Consider the following 15,067-nt stretch of genomic DNA (forward strand, 5'->3'; position numbering starts at 1 on the left):
CAGATGCCAACCAGCAGAGCCACGGGGTGCTGATGGCAGTTAGTGAGAGTGACAGTCAGCCAGCTTGGTACATTTCCCCAGTTGGAAGCCTGCTGCCTTCAAAAGTTAGTTTTGGGTACTGCTTTCTCTTATGTTTACAAGAAAACCACAGCCAAATGCCTCTTCTGCCCATCTGTGCCATATTAGACATCTGGACACACTTGGCCCTCATATACACATCAATGGGACAGACTGCCGATTTGTTTTGTCAACTTCCACAGATCATTCACTCAACATGTTTCTCCAAGAAAAATCCCCCTACCAATGTTTCGAAGAAGTCCTTTATCTTTGAATGTATGACTCATAAATCAGATACATTCCAAGAGTTTAAGCAGCAGGTTTATAGCAGGAACCCTGTGGAAAGTCTGTTTGTCTTAAAAATTCCCTTGGCTGCTCAGTTTAAAACTTTTCCTTTGCTAGTACATTAATTGTTGTAAATAGTATATCATTGCCTTTATTTTCTATAGCTGTTTGGAAATCATACAAAACAACTGATATTGGATGTTTTTAAGATTAAGACTTCTGCCTTTAAGTATTTTATGACAGCTTACCTAAAAGCATTTAGAAAGGAACCTTACATAAATATGTCCATTTCCATTCTGTCTTGTCCCCTGTTTTCTTATCTAAAACCCTTCTCCCAGCCCCTAACCTTCACCAGCCTTTGCTGCTGTTTTTCACTCATTCACTGAAACTTCTCTTTTAAAAGTTAGCAATGACCTTCCATCAGCCAGACTCATCTGATGAGAGGGCTGTGACAGTCAGCCATCATGGTACATTTCCACAATGGGAAAGGTGCTGTCTTCAAAGGTGGCTCAAATATCTTTTTTGAAACAACTCTTTCCCCTTAGATTCTACAGCACTTTAAACAACTGTTTCTTTTATTTACAAATATTTGTTAGTCTATTCTTTTGGGTCACTTTCATCCACCTAATACTAAAAGCTTGACATTTTTCAATAATCTTTCTCAATCTATTTTTGCCATTTGATTCTTCTCCTGTATCATATATGCAACGTGACTAGCTAACTTATGGTTTAGAAATACTTTTGTCCAACACTTTGGCATATAATATGTATTAAGTTGACTTTTAGTTCTCTTATTCCCTTCTGTGCTAGTTTATGATTGGTGGTCAAGCAGATCACTATAAATCTAACCATTTTAAAGGTCATAAATATTTTATCTTAGTCTCATTATTTCAAAATTCCATAAATGGATATTACTGAATTAAGTCAAGGGGTCAGCAGGCTAAATTCTTTATGGAGTTTCTGTGGGAGATTCTAACCTTACCTTTTCAGATTCTAGGGGCTGTGCAGACTCCTTCACGAGCCCTCCTCAAGGACTATGATTCTTCTTCTGCCTCCCTCTTCCAACTTCTAAGGACTTTTATCATTACATTGGGCCCACACAGATTATCTAGAGTAATGTCCCTATTTTAAGGTATGCTGATTACCAGCCTTAATTCCATTGCAAAGTTGTTCTTTTTTGCCAAGTAACCTACCACAGGTTCTAGGGACTAGAAAATGAGATGTCTTAGTGAGGGCATCATTCTGACTTCCATACTTTCTTAACCTTCTTGCCTAGAAGAATACTTAATTTTCACATTTTCTTGTTCTATTTATCTAAAATTTAGTATATTTGAAACTCCATCTCTTACTTTTAGAATTTAAGAGATATATTTGGGGAAAGAAATTTTTAGTGTATGAAACAATCTTGAACCCTTGTGCTTAGGCTGTGTGTTTTACTGCTGCTGGCGATGGCTACAAAATGAAATAGTTGTGACACTCAGGGCACATGGGCATGGCAGGCAAGGGTTATAAAATAAATTAGACAATATATCAAGGGAGCAAAAGTAAATAAAGTCAAAGTTCCTAACTTTAACAGAAACTTCCATAATGGATCTTGCTTTGCAATTTTGACGCTCAGTTCAGTTTTTGAAATTAGATATTACAGTCACATAGTATTTATTAGATTTACACATCATGTATGAGTGAGAGGGAAGATTGTGTTCAATTAAAAAAAAATGTCTGTTTAGAGTTTACTGTTCTTACAGCTTGTTGACAATTTTCAAAGAATGCCAAGGTGAGTGATATATAGCCACTGCTCTGTCCTCCACCCAAAGAGAAGGACAGAACAAGAGACCCCCAATGAGGCAAATGAGGAGAGCAAATTGTTCTACAAAGGTAACATTGACTGCTGAGTTTTCCATGCAGTTTTTGATATTGACCCCATCCAATTTTCTACCTTAGTCTGCTCAGATTTTTCTTATTCCTGAATATTAGTCATCCTTGCAAATATTTCATTCTATATTCTACAGTATTGTGGTACATTACAATCTTCTCTGTAAAATGCAACTTTCCATGTTAATGGGACTCCTTCACATCAGAAATACACAGAACAGAATAAACACTGTTGCACAATAATTTATTAATAAAAACAAGGATTTCTAGGTTCATATTTCTCACTCTTTTCCCTATAGCATCCTCTTCCTAGTTTAGTTACCCATATTAGATTTATCTCTTGGCTTCTTTTAGTCATATAGTCAATAAAATCTATTCAAGAAATTGTATTTTCTCTCTCTCTCTCCTCTCTCACTCTCTCTTTAAAAAAAAAAAAAGATTTAAAAAAAAAAAAAAAAGAAATTGTATTTGATAGCTATAAAATAAAACTGATTAGAAATCTAGCAAATACCCACAGATTTCACTTGGTCTTCAGTTACTTTTATATTTCTTTCCTTCCGTTCTTAACCAAAATCCTGAAACAAATTGTTATCATTCACTGTAGATAATGTTTTCCTTCTTAATAGGTTTGGAAACCATTTCCACCTGGCTTTCAAACCTATCACTCCTCTAACACAGTTCCGATCATAGTCATCAATTTTTACCACCTTCCTAAATTGAATGGCCAACTCTCAGATCTTATTTTATTTCACCTATCAGCAGCATTTGATAAGTCAGTCTCTATCTCATCCTTGAAAATATTTTCTTTGTTCAACTGTTAAAACACAACACAATCTTGTTTCTATCATAATTCAGTGACTTGTTCCTCCTCTTGTCTTTGAATGATTCTTTCTCTTCTGACCAACATCTATGTAGTATGACTTTCTACCCTCATTTACTTGATTGCATATTATCTATAAGTCAACCACACTGATATTGATGTCGCTTTGGTAGAATTTCCCTAATTCACAGAGAATTCCATATCCATGTGTAATCGACATTTCACTGAATGCATACACACTTGAGATATTTATTGGGCGCCATAGTCCTTTGCTTTAGTCTTTTATCAGTTCAGTTAATGGTATTTTTTTCTTCAAAATTTTCCATCCCCCAAATACATGGAGCCATCCTTGATTATTTTCTTTTACTATCACACTACACCAAATGCCTCATTAAATTCTCTTGGCTATATCTCATTACCTCTGCTGCTATTCTTATTTAGGTTATGATCTATTATATAGATTATGGAATATCCTTTTACCTGACCTTACCAATTCTGCCCTTTCCTTTCAGTTTATTTTTAATATAGCATTCAGTCTTTGTGTTAAAATGTACGTTAGATTTTTGCCATTTCATTCTTCAAACTCCTTCACTGACTTTTTTATCACATGAAAAGTAAAAACCAAAACCCAAATAATGGTCTATTAGGTCTTACAGGATCTGGGTCTTGTCTCCTCTCTTATCTAACACACTGGACTCTCACCTTCTCTCACTGCTCCGGCTACACTGACTTCCTGCTGCTCTTTCAAACCACTGAGATTCTCCATTCATCCATTTGCTCATTTTTTTTCCCCAGAATTCTCTGGTGCTTTCCACAAACATTCACAAAGCTCTTTTTGTTATGTTTGGTCTTTATGAGCCTCTAAATCTAAGAAAAAAAATGAATCCTAAACAACTAATTTTTGTTTTAAAAAAAATCTCTCCTCATAATACATTTTCTCTAATTGAACTACAAAAAATATGTGGCTTTCGATGAGCTCTACTATTTATCATCATTGATCCATTGCTTTTTGCATTTAGTGTGAGAAGCAAAAGAACTAGGTTTGCATAGTGTGAGCAATGTGGCTACTGAGGTACTGGTCCCCAGGTTTGATCCCTTCACCTGATGATTAATAGTTGTTGAGATCTTAGATTCAAAATTTTCACTCTCTTTACCTCGATTTTCTTATCATAAACATGAAGAAACAGAATATATACCTCATACTGAAATAAATAAATGATTTCATATATATAAATAACTTAGAGCAATGTCTGGCAGTTAAGTAGACATTAAGCATGGGTCTCTACCCCCCAACCATTTTGATTGATGGGAGAAATCATGTTGATGAGTAAAATTTAATTATGAATCAGGTTGAGTTGTATATCTAGGTGACCCCAGGATATTTATAATTCTATTATCCTCATTTTCCATATTTAAAAATGGACATTGCATTGACTGCTGTGCTTACTTACCAAGTTAGTTGTGAGAAACAATATTTTGAGAAAAATTTAAAAACACCTGTCCTTACTAGTAAATAATTCATTATTCTACTTTCATGGATATGTGTTTTCTTACTATTAAAACAAAAAATAAAAATCACTACTGTGAAACTACATATATACTATTTCCAGTGATATTAGTCACTTGTTTATTTTCAACTAACAGAAGTCATTTTCTTAATTGTGTAAGTCAAATCACATATCTAACAAAGCTCTTCTGACAGTTGTGTGAGAAATCATCTCTCCTTTTTTTAATTGTCTTCATCTAGAAGAAACTGTATTCATCTATGTTTTTCTTTATACATTGCTTCTTATGAAATGATTTTTTTCTCTCTGATAGAACAATATCACATGCTCTTTATATTTTCTAACACATCCTATAAACAACACTGATAAGTTTTAATTATAGGAATTTAGAAATTTCTACTTAGTTCTGTTTTATTGTTACCAAGAGGAGTATCAGCAAAGGATCAAAGATTTCCAGGCCACAACTGAATGAATAAAATCAATTCAGTACATCAGAGAGGAAAATCAACAGCCTGAGGTTCTTTGACAGTTCACACCACAAGCTATAAAATTTTGATTCAAATCATGATCAAAAAGCATATTGTATAATCAATCAAGCTTTCCAATATGATTATCAAAATACACATCATGTCAGAAACAAGTACAAGGTTTATCCAAATTAAATGAGACAATCTCAGATTATTACTATGCTTTTCTTCATCTTTTATTCTTTATTTACTCCCATTTTTTCAAGTCCACAATTTAAATTTCAAATATGAGGAAATTTGTTTTGTTAAAAAACAAATAACATTGACAACAAAAAATTCCAATTTCTCATTAAATTTTAACTGTTTATAAAATGGAAAAACCCAGTTGTTTTGATACAGGTTTATTGCTGCCTTTTGCTTCACCTAGTCACCTACAAGATCAACTTCTAAAATGCTCCTGATTGAAATCTTGACATTGTTAGGAGGACTTTAACTGCAGTGTTGTTTTTTTTTTTCCAGAAAATCACTGTTCTAAATTCTTAGAGTACATTAATAGAACAGACAGGAAACTGAGTCATTAGGTGAAAAAGAAAACAATAGGTTCCTTTCTCTTCTTATAATAGAAAGCTTAGTAAAGGTTATGATAATTACAAAATGATGATGTCCTCATTTGAGTTAGAACTGACAGTAATAATACTTAGACAAAATAACTTTATAAAGGAAATTTTAATTATTCAAATCAAGTTTTATTCAATCATAAAACTTTTCAACATACTATTTAAATAAACTACTTCCATAACAAAAAGCAAATTCACATCCATTACACAAGATATTTTCAAAAATGTTGGTGCATTGTAGTTATACATAATGGTGGGCTTCATTTTGGCATACTCACAAATGCATTCAACATAGTGTTCTCCATTTCAATCCCTATACTCCTTTTCCATCCTCTGTCCCCCAATCCTCTTCCTCTATCCTATTGATTTTCCTTTTATTTAATTTTTGATCTTTGATTGGTACATTATAGTTTTACACAAAATTGAAGATATATCCTCTCCTTCTCCTCCTCTCTACCCCTTTATCTCATGCTTCTACTACACTGATCCCCCTTCTAATTTTGCAATATCTCCAACTTTTTAAATCATTTTTTTTTCTCTCTAGCTTGTGCACATTAGAGACAGTATTCAACTTTCTGAGTCTGGATAATTTCACTTAGCAAAATGTTCTCCAGCTCTATCCATTCACCATCAAACAACATAATTACATTATTCTTTTTGGCTAACTAGAATTCCATTGTGTATATGTGTCACGTTTTCTTCATCCATTCATATATTGATGGACACTTAGGCTTGTATCATAACCTGTCTATTATGAATCATGCTGCTATAAACATTGGTACGTATGCAACACTATTGTATGCTAATTTTTAACTCTTTGGATAGCAAAGGACCAAGGAGAGGTATAGTTAGGTCTTATGGTGATTTCATGTCTAGTGTTTTGAGGAATCTCCTTACTATTTTCCAAAGTAGTAGTACTAACTTGCAGTCTTATCAACAATATATTAGTGTACCTTTCTTTACCCCATATTCAAGTCAGCAGTTACTGTTATTTATGGTCCTAATGATTGCCATTCTGACTGGGATAAGAGGAAATTTCTGAGTAGTTTTAATTTGCATCTCCTTGGTTTCTAAGAATGTGGAACATATTTTCTTATATTTATTGGCCATTTGTATTTCTTCTTTTGAAAAGGTCTCTTTAGATCTTTTACCCATTTATTCAGTTGGTTATTAGTTTTTAGTGTTAAGTTTTTTGAGTTCTTTATTTATTTTTGTTATTAATCTCCTATCAGAAGTGTAACTGGCAAAAATTTTCTTGCATTCTGTAGGATCTCTCTCCACAATTTTAATTGTTTCCTTCGCCAGGCAGAAGTTTTTAGTTTAATGCTATTCCACTTACTGATTTTTGGTTTTATTTCTTGAGCTTTATGAATCACCAATATGTCAGAGCACTGCCCCCATGTTTTCCTTTTGAGTTTCTGGTCAAATTCCAAGGTCTTTGATCCACTTCAAATTGATTTTTGTGCAGGGTGAGAAAGAGAAATCTAGTTTCATTCTTCTACATGTGGATATTCATTTTCCTCCCCACACTATTTGTTGAAAAGAATACACTGCAATCTCAAAGAATTCAGGTGCAATGTAAACTCAAGAAAGGCTTTAAGAAACCCAGGATATCTGATGCTTGGAGGGCCCTCCAGAGTTGATCTTAATTGAGATTAAAGTTTAAGATCTCTTGATTCTGGGTCAGTCATTGATTATGGGCCAAGACCATGTGAAAGGAGATTAACAGCTGAGTGTTGTGTGCTGATAGCCCTCCCAGCAGCAGGGAATGTCTCTATCCTAAAGGAGACTCAAAGAAGCAAGTTGAAGCCTTCTTCTTGATTTCTAGGACATGCTTGTTTCTGTTATTAGGAGAATCTCTTCCCCAAAGACCCTGCTGAGTCTTCTTTTTCTTGGTTATACTGGAAAGAAAAAGGTAATGAGATGACCCACACCCTTGCTGATGCTACTCATCTTAGGACCACAGCCTATACTCATTGTTCTCTTATCTTCTTTCCATACTAGACTCCCAACTCCCAGGACTCTCACTTAGCACTTCTGATAGAGTTGAGGATTTCATGGTGGCAGAAAATAAGTCTTCCTCAGAGAGAAAAGAGCCTCTGGCCATTATGAACTTTTCATGATTTTGGTGCTACATTTTTTTATTTAGTGTTAAAATTGGTTACAGGAGAAACCAAAACAGGCCATATTATGTAATATCAGTACTAGCTTTTCTGATGATTATGTATGTTTGTAGCCCTTATTTATTTATTTATTTATTTATTTTCCATCTGATAGTTCCTTGGCATGAGGAACACAAAGATTATAATTAATGTTAATTTCATTGTCACTCCTTTTGGATCCAGTAAGGCTAAACTTTGACTTTTGGGGAACACTGCCCCTGGCTTTACCTTCAATACTCTTGTCCCTCATTCTGCAAGACCAGCAATATCTGCAACACACAGTAAATAAGTCTGGCCTATAGATATCCACTCCCTGACACGCTATGTTCCCGGGTCTAACATGATAGTATGCATAATCCTGAAGAAGTGGATCAAAAACATTAGAAGTCCTTGGTAATGATGTTGGTTGAATTTTTTAAACAGAAAAGGCAAATACAATCTCAAATATGTGTCTATTCCTATTTCCAGGGAGGAAGGGGTCCAATGTAGTCAGTTTATGATCAAGTGTGTCCTCAAGGGATGTTGCTATATCACAGAATTGGTTGACACTTGACAACAGCAGAATCTATATCTGTCTTAGTTTTATTTTTAATATTTATTTTTTAGTTGTAGTTGGACACAATGCCTTTATTTTATTATTTATATGTGGTGCTGAGGATCGAACCCAGGGCCTTGTACATGCTAGGCAAGCACTTTACTGCTGAGCCACAACCCTAGCTCAACATCTGTCTTGTTACATGGAATTCCATGCTTTGGTCTATGTGTCTCCTCCATTTGTGCCACTATGGTACTCTTTTAAGATTCAGATTAACAGGGTCTGTTCCTGTTAACTTTCCTGGATTCTTGGACCCAGGTGTTCCACATGGTAATTGCATATAGAAGAGGACAGAAACTTCATGAAGTTAAATGTGTACCTCCTTTTTCAATCTTTTCTATGCTCTTTGATGTTGGTGCAATACAAAGATCTTCACACAATGTGCTGGCTTTCCTATGTGTATCCACATGTTCCTAGAGTGAACTTCTAGATTTCCAGTGTTTACCCCCACCCCAGGCCTAATTTATTATTTTTCTGTTAGAAAAAATACAGGTAGGCAGCCATTTATTTATTGTCTATGAGCCTACTTATGTTTTTTTTTTTCCCATTTCTCTTTCCCCATAAAATTTTTGAACAAATACACTCCCCCAAATTCTACCCTTTGAGAAAACTTGTTCCTTTCTGTTATTTACTGAGGTTTGACTGAGGTTTAAGCTAGCCAAAATCCATGACTCATTTGCAAATAAAGTTTGAGGCTTTTTTTTTCCTAGCCTATTTATTTATTTATTTATTTATTTATTTACTTACTTACTTACTTACTTACTTATTTTGAGACAGGATCTTCCTAAGTTGCCCACACGAACTTCAAATTTATGATCCCCCTATCTCAGCCTCCCCAGTAGATAGAACTATAGGCACAGGACACTGTGCCTGACTAAGATTTTTCTTTATCTCCTAACAAAACATACGTGGGGACTGAGGGGAAAATATTGTGGCAAAAGTGGTAAATAACATGGGCTCTGGGATGCCTGCTCATGAAACTTGTGTTCTCTAAACCTGTCTATGCTCAATTTCTGATATGCCGTCTCCATTTTGAGACACATGGCTATGGAACCTTTGACTTTATGGCTTGATGGATCTATTAGAAACCAGCATGAGATGGTCAATTTTATTCTCAACTCTCATGGTCATGTGTTACCTCATGTTCATTCTTTACATCTTTATTGAACACCAGGAGTGTTTTATTATTTTTCTGTTAGAAAAAATGTAATTCTCCAGTAAAAGCGTTATGCCCTTCTTCAGATGCCCAGAGTTCTGACTTCTGACTTTCCCACTGAGACTTGCTCTAACTCTACATGGTGTTTTCCCCATCTTTGATATTTCTACTACCATGCTTGCAAGAGAGACTTGTTATATAGACCTTATCTGATGCCAAGTACTTTTCTGCTCTATGGCCCCTCAGAGCTGGAAGCTTATTTGTCATCTAGTTTATGGTTTAGACAGTATTTTCAGGTGTGAAATATAGTATTTTCAGAATCTTCCGACACATATTCTGTAATGAGCTCCTTTTAACTTTTTTTTTTGGGGGGGGGATGTTAAGGTACTTTGGTAGGCATATACTAGTATGCCCCCGACCACTGAAACATTAAGAATTTTTTAGATATTGTATGCCCCCGACTTTCCTACACTTTATGACTCTCCACAGCAGGAGCACATGTGTCTCACAATTACTTCTAATACACTAGTCATTTCTTACTCTTCTAGTCCAATTTGCATAATTTCATTGACAGAGTGAACCAGTGTGATGTACTGCACAATGTCTTGCTTTTCTGGTTAATTTTGACTATTTTATGACAGGGGGTGGGAGAAATAAGACCCAGAGACATCCAGAGGAACTAATATAAAGTCTCTGATCTTTTATTCTGATGGCAAAACAGAAACACACACACACACACACACACACACACACACACACACAGAAATTGCCTCATCCAATTTATCTGAGCCCATGTTAATCCACTTGGGCAAATATATGTATCACAGAAGATATAATGGGATGAGCTTGCTATAATCCACCATCATTATCCATTTGTTTAAAGGCTATATAGATGGCTGATTGGACAACCTGGAGATCCCTTTCAAAATTGGCAGGACAAATTTCTTTCTCCCTTGGACCTGATCTTGTCATATTAGACATTCTATGGGGCTCTCTGACCTTTGTAGTTGAGTCCTAGGTCTTCTGGACAATTTTACATGTCCCTTGCAGCAAGGAATGGAGATCTCTTTCTATACTATAAAGGAGGACTTTTGGCTTTCATACTTAGCTTTAAATTGCCTGTTAAGGACTATCAGCCTTTATTTATTCCATTCTCAAAAGTAGATTTTGAGTCTAACAACAGCAACTCAATTCCACTGTCTTTTACTTACTTGCTTCCCTATTTTTCTGAAAGTCCTGATCCATCATGCCAACTAGTACATTCCCTTATACTGGCATCAAATCTGAAAATTGGCTACCAATATAAGATATAAAATTAGACTTCAGGCTTGTGCTAGGGCTGTTCCTTTGATGATGATGATGATGGTGATGCTGCTGCTGCTGCTTAAACCCAGGTGCACTCTTACCACTGAGTAAAATCCCCAGTACTTTTATTTTATTTTTAAATTTTTTATTGAGACAGGCTCTTCCTAAGTTGCTGAGGTTGACTTAAAACTTGAAATACTTCTGCATCATCCTCTTGAGTTGCTGTGATTACAGGTGTGAAACACCACCTGACTCCATCTATAATTATTAGTGGAGTTCTTAATGTCATGTGGGTATTAGATGAACCCACTTCAAAGTTCTGATAGTCTCTTCTCACTTGGATAACTTCCACAACTACTTGGCATAGGTGAGATTCTCCTATAATCAATCAGATACCAAAATTAGCCTGGGGAATAACAACCCATGTGAAGGAAAGAAAGAGAATATATGCTGGGTATGGTGACACATGCCTGCAACCCCAGTGATTTGGTAGGCTGAGGCAGGAGAATCATACATTCAAGGCCAGTTGCAGCAATTTGGTGAGGCCCTAAGCAATTTAGTGAGATCCTGACTCAAAATAAAAAATAAAAAGAGATGGAGGTGTAGCTCAATGGTAAAATATCTCTGGGTTCAATCCCCAGTATAGGAAAAACAAGAGAAGGAGAAGAAAGAGTAAGAAAGAAAAAAGAAAGGAAGGAAAGAAGGAAGGAAGGAAGGAAGAAGGAAGGAAGGAAGGAAGGAACGAACGAACGAACGAACGAACGAACGACAGAGGAACAACTGAAAAGAGATAGAAACTAATCTGTGAAAGGCTCAGCATAGATAAGGACTTTCTCATTGGGCTAGTCTTCAGACTTGTCCTGGGTAGGATGAGAACAGGATATACTGTATTGACCATGTATTAGAGTCAAACTTCCTTAGAAAGGTTGAATTTAAGTGAAGTAACTTTCTTCAGTCAAGATAATTGTGAAGAATCCATGACCGAGACTACCTGTCAGAAACACTCTCAGCAGCTTGGTTAATGTGTCCTTGAGTCCTGAAGGGAGGTTTGCATATCACATCTGTTTTAATCAGCTCTTCATTGCAAAAGACCTGACAAGAACAATTTTAGTGGAGGAAAGGTTTATTTTGAAACTCACAGTTTCAGAAGCCTTAGTCCATACAAGCTATCTCCATTCCTAGGGGCACAGGTGAGGCACAGCATCATGATGGAATAGTATGACAGAGGAAAGTCATTCGGGCCATGTCATCAGGAAGCAGAGAGACAACTCAGTTCAACAAAGACAAAATACAAGACCAAAGGCATGCCCTCAAGAACCCATCTCTCCAGCCATACCCTACCTGTTTACAGTCACCACTCAGTTAAGCACTCTCAAGTGATAAATTCACAAATTATGTTAAGGCTCTCATAACCTTGTTATTTCACCTCTAAACCTTGCATTGTCTCACACATGAGCTTTTGGGGGGACACCTGATATCTAAACCATAATAATATTCTAATGCACACCTACAGTTCACACTCAGTTCAAACTCCCAGTGTCACCATAGTCATTAGTTAGGATTAATCAGATCCTGGAATCATGGGAGTTTAATCAAATTACCTTCCTTCATTTTTTACTTCATCAGTGTCCTTCACTTATCACCCATCTAAATAAGGTTTCTTCCCAAACATCTGTCCTAATCTGTTCATTACATAGGATGGTTGAAATGGTTAAAGTTGCTTATTGAAAATCACAGTGACATTTTGAGAAACACGTATAGAGACTTATTATTCCCCTTTGCCTCTAGCCAGAGTTGTTCATATTTTATACTCTTCTTGATTTTTCCTGTAACACTTTACATGTCTTAACTAATTTAAAGCATGCCCTTATCTACATAATTTTAGTTTGAAAGGGCCTTTAATGACATGAAATTAATTCTTTTTTCTTCTAAATGGACTCTAAGCAATATAAATACAATCAATTATTTCCTTTTCATATTAATAATCCTTAATATCACAGTCCCTTACTAAGAAAATGAGGGCACACTTTTATTTTCATGTGCATGAACTACTTTTGTCTTTGATTAGAAACTTGAATCCTCTCTTTGACCCCAAAGGAATTATCATCAGTAGTGTACTTAGCATATTTGACACCTGGAGCAGATCATTTTTTAACACCACACTTCTCTATATGGCAAAACTATTTTCAGAAATAACCGAGACATGAAATGAATAATAATAATGGCCAGAATAAAAATGCTGACAAGTAAGATATATTGTTATTGAATTTTACATGTAATAATAACAGTAAGTACAAATAAATAACAAATGTTAAATAGATCTTATAGCACAATAATATGTAAAAGCATGAATGACATTTTTCAATGATATTAGTATATGTTAAAACAGGGGAAATTAAGCTTATATTTATATAACATTTTTCCATGCTAATGACTGATGACTGTAGTTTCTGTTTTTGAGGAATAACTTGGAAATTTGCGAATGACTTTGTAGAATCTGATCTTCTTATAAACATGCTCAATAGATAATGTACCCAGATTTGTTAATCTAGGGATGTTCATAATTAATCAAAGAATTTTTTTCATTAATTATTTTTTATCAAAAAAATAATTCTTGCATGAAGAACCAGTTATGCAACTAGTTTGAAAAAATCTTAAAGTTTTAAAATGGGTTTGACTGAAAGTCATATATATCCCATTTCACAATGAATTTCAGAAGTGGCAGTTCTACAATGTAGAATTCTGAGTCTCTTTATTCAGGATCAGTTATAACACCTTTCAAATGTCTCAATAAGAAGATGTGTGTTTGTGTGTGTGTGCACGCATTAATGCATTAATAAAAATATTAAAAAAGCATTAAAACTCCATGTTGCATCTACAATGACAGAATTTAAATAGCTCATATTCTTTGCCTTTATAATGATTGTGCTATCATTGTTTATTTTTGAATTCACAGCTTAATATGTTAACTATGTATCATGGCAAGAGTTGGAGACACGCTTTACTTCCAAAGTGAGCTTCAACAATCCAAAATCTTGATGAATTTAGTTGAAACCAAATGCTGAGTCCATGTGCTCTAAGGGCAAATTGCAATGCTGTGAATTGTCCTATTTAATTTTCTAATAAAGTATGTTGAATAAAGGACACATACCAAAAAATTTGCTAAGTTGAAAATTACATAAACATATAGAAATATAAATACATGTTTAGAACTTAACACTAACTGTAATTGCTTACAGGATCATTTTATCATGAGCATAGTAAAAATTGCCAGCACCTGATGCCAGTAAAAAGCTGAGCAGTTTTGATTAGTTTGTTTTATTGTGGTTTCTAATTTTCCCACAGTTTATTGCTAGGGCTGGCAGGAGCTGCTTTTTTTTTTTTTAACCCACCCTAGTAATCACCTTGAATATATCATTTTCTTTTCTCATTTTGATGGCTTTTTTGCTTCTCTCCTCAGAAGAGAGCACAGAAAGAATAACTTTAAAAATACAATATTGTTTGCTTAACTGTTATCTTTTTATTCACATGCACACACAAAAACAAAATTTTGGCCCTTTACAAAGGAAGATGTGTTCTCTAATGAATCTGTGGCAGTGTTTCTAAAAATGAGAGTCAGAACATTTGCCTGAGAATCATCTGTGGTCTGGGTTTTTGCTGTAGACCTTTTGAAATAGAATTCCTGAGGTGAGCTCTGAGGTTCTGATTTGAAGGGGGAGGAGAAAGAAAAGGAATCTCTTTTCTCTGTAAAGCTTGCCCTTATGAGGGTTGGCTCATCCTTCTATCCTGGAAGTTTCTTTACTTTCGATACTTGTCTCTATCTCTTTTTCCCTCTTCTATTAAATAACCTCATGTTCTAGATTCCTCTATTTCACCTACTAATCTATTAGTGGTGAAACTCCTAAAGGCTTTGTTTTGGGATGTGTTTTATTGACATTATTTCCCAAGACTGTCAAACAAAATCTTAGCATTTTTATCTCCATAACATCCTACACACTGATCCCCATGGTGGTTAAGCAAGTGTATTCTTGCATATTCATTAAACTTCTCTAGCTTAAAATACCACAAATAATCCCATTAATTTTTTCCATTTAAGTATGTTTTATTCTTGTTATTCCTACTTTAGTAATTAATCTCATGTACAATATTCATGGGCACAAAAGCATTATCCCTTGTTTCTTCTTTTTCCTCATCTCTGACATTCAATTCATAATCAAATTCAATCA

Source organism: Spermophilus citellus (assembly GCF_964194105.1).
Source record: "Spermophilus citellus genome assembly, chromosome: 8".
Taxonomy (NCBI): domain Eukaryota; kingdom Metazoa; phylum Chordata; class Mammalia; order Rodentia; family Sciuridae; genus Spermophilus; species Spermophilus citellus.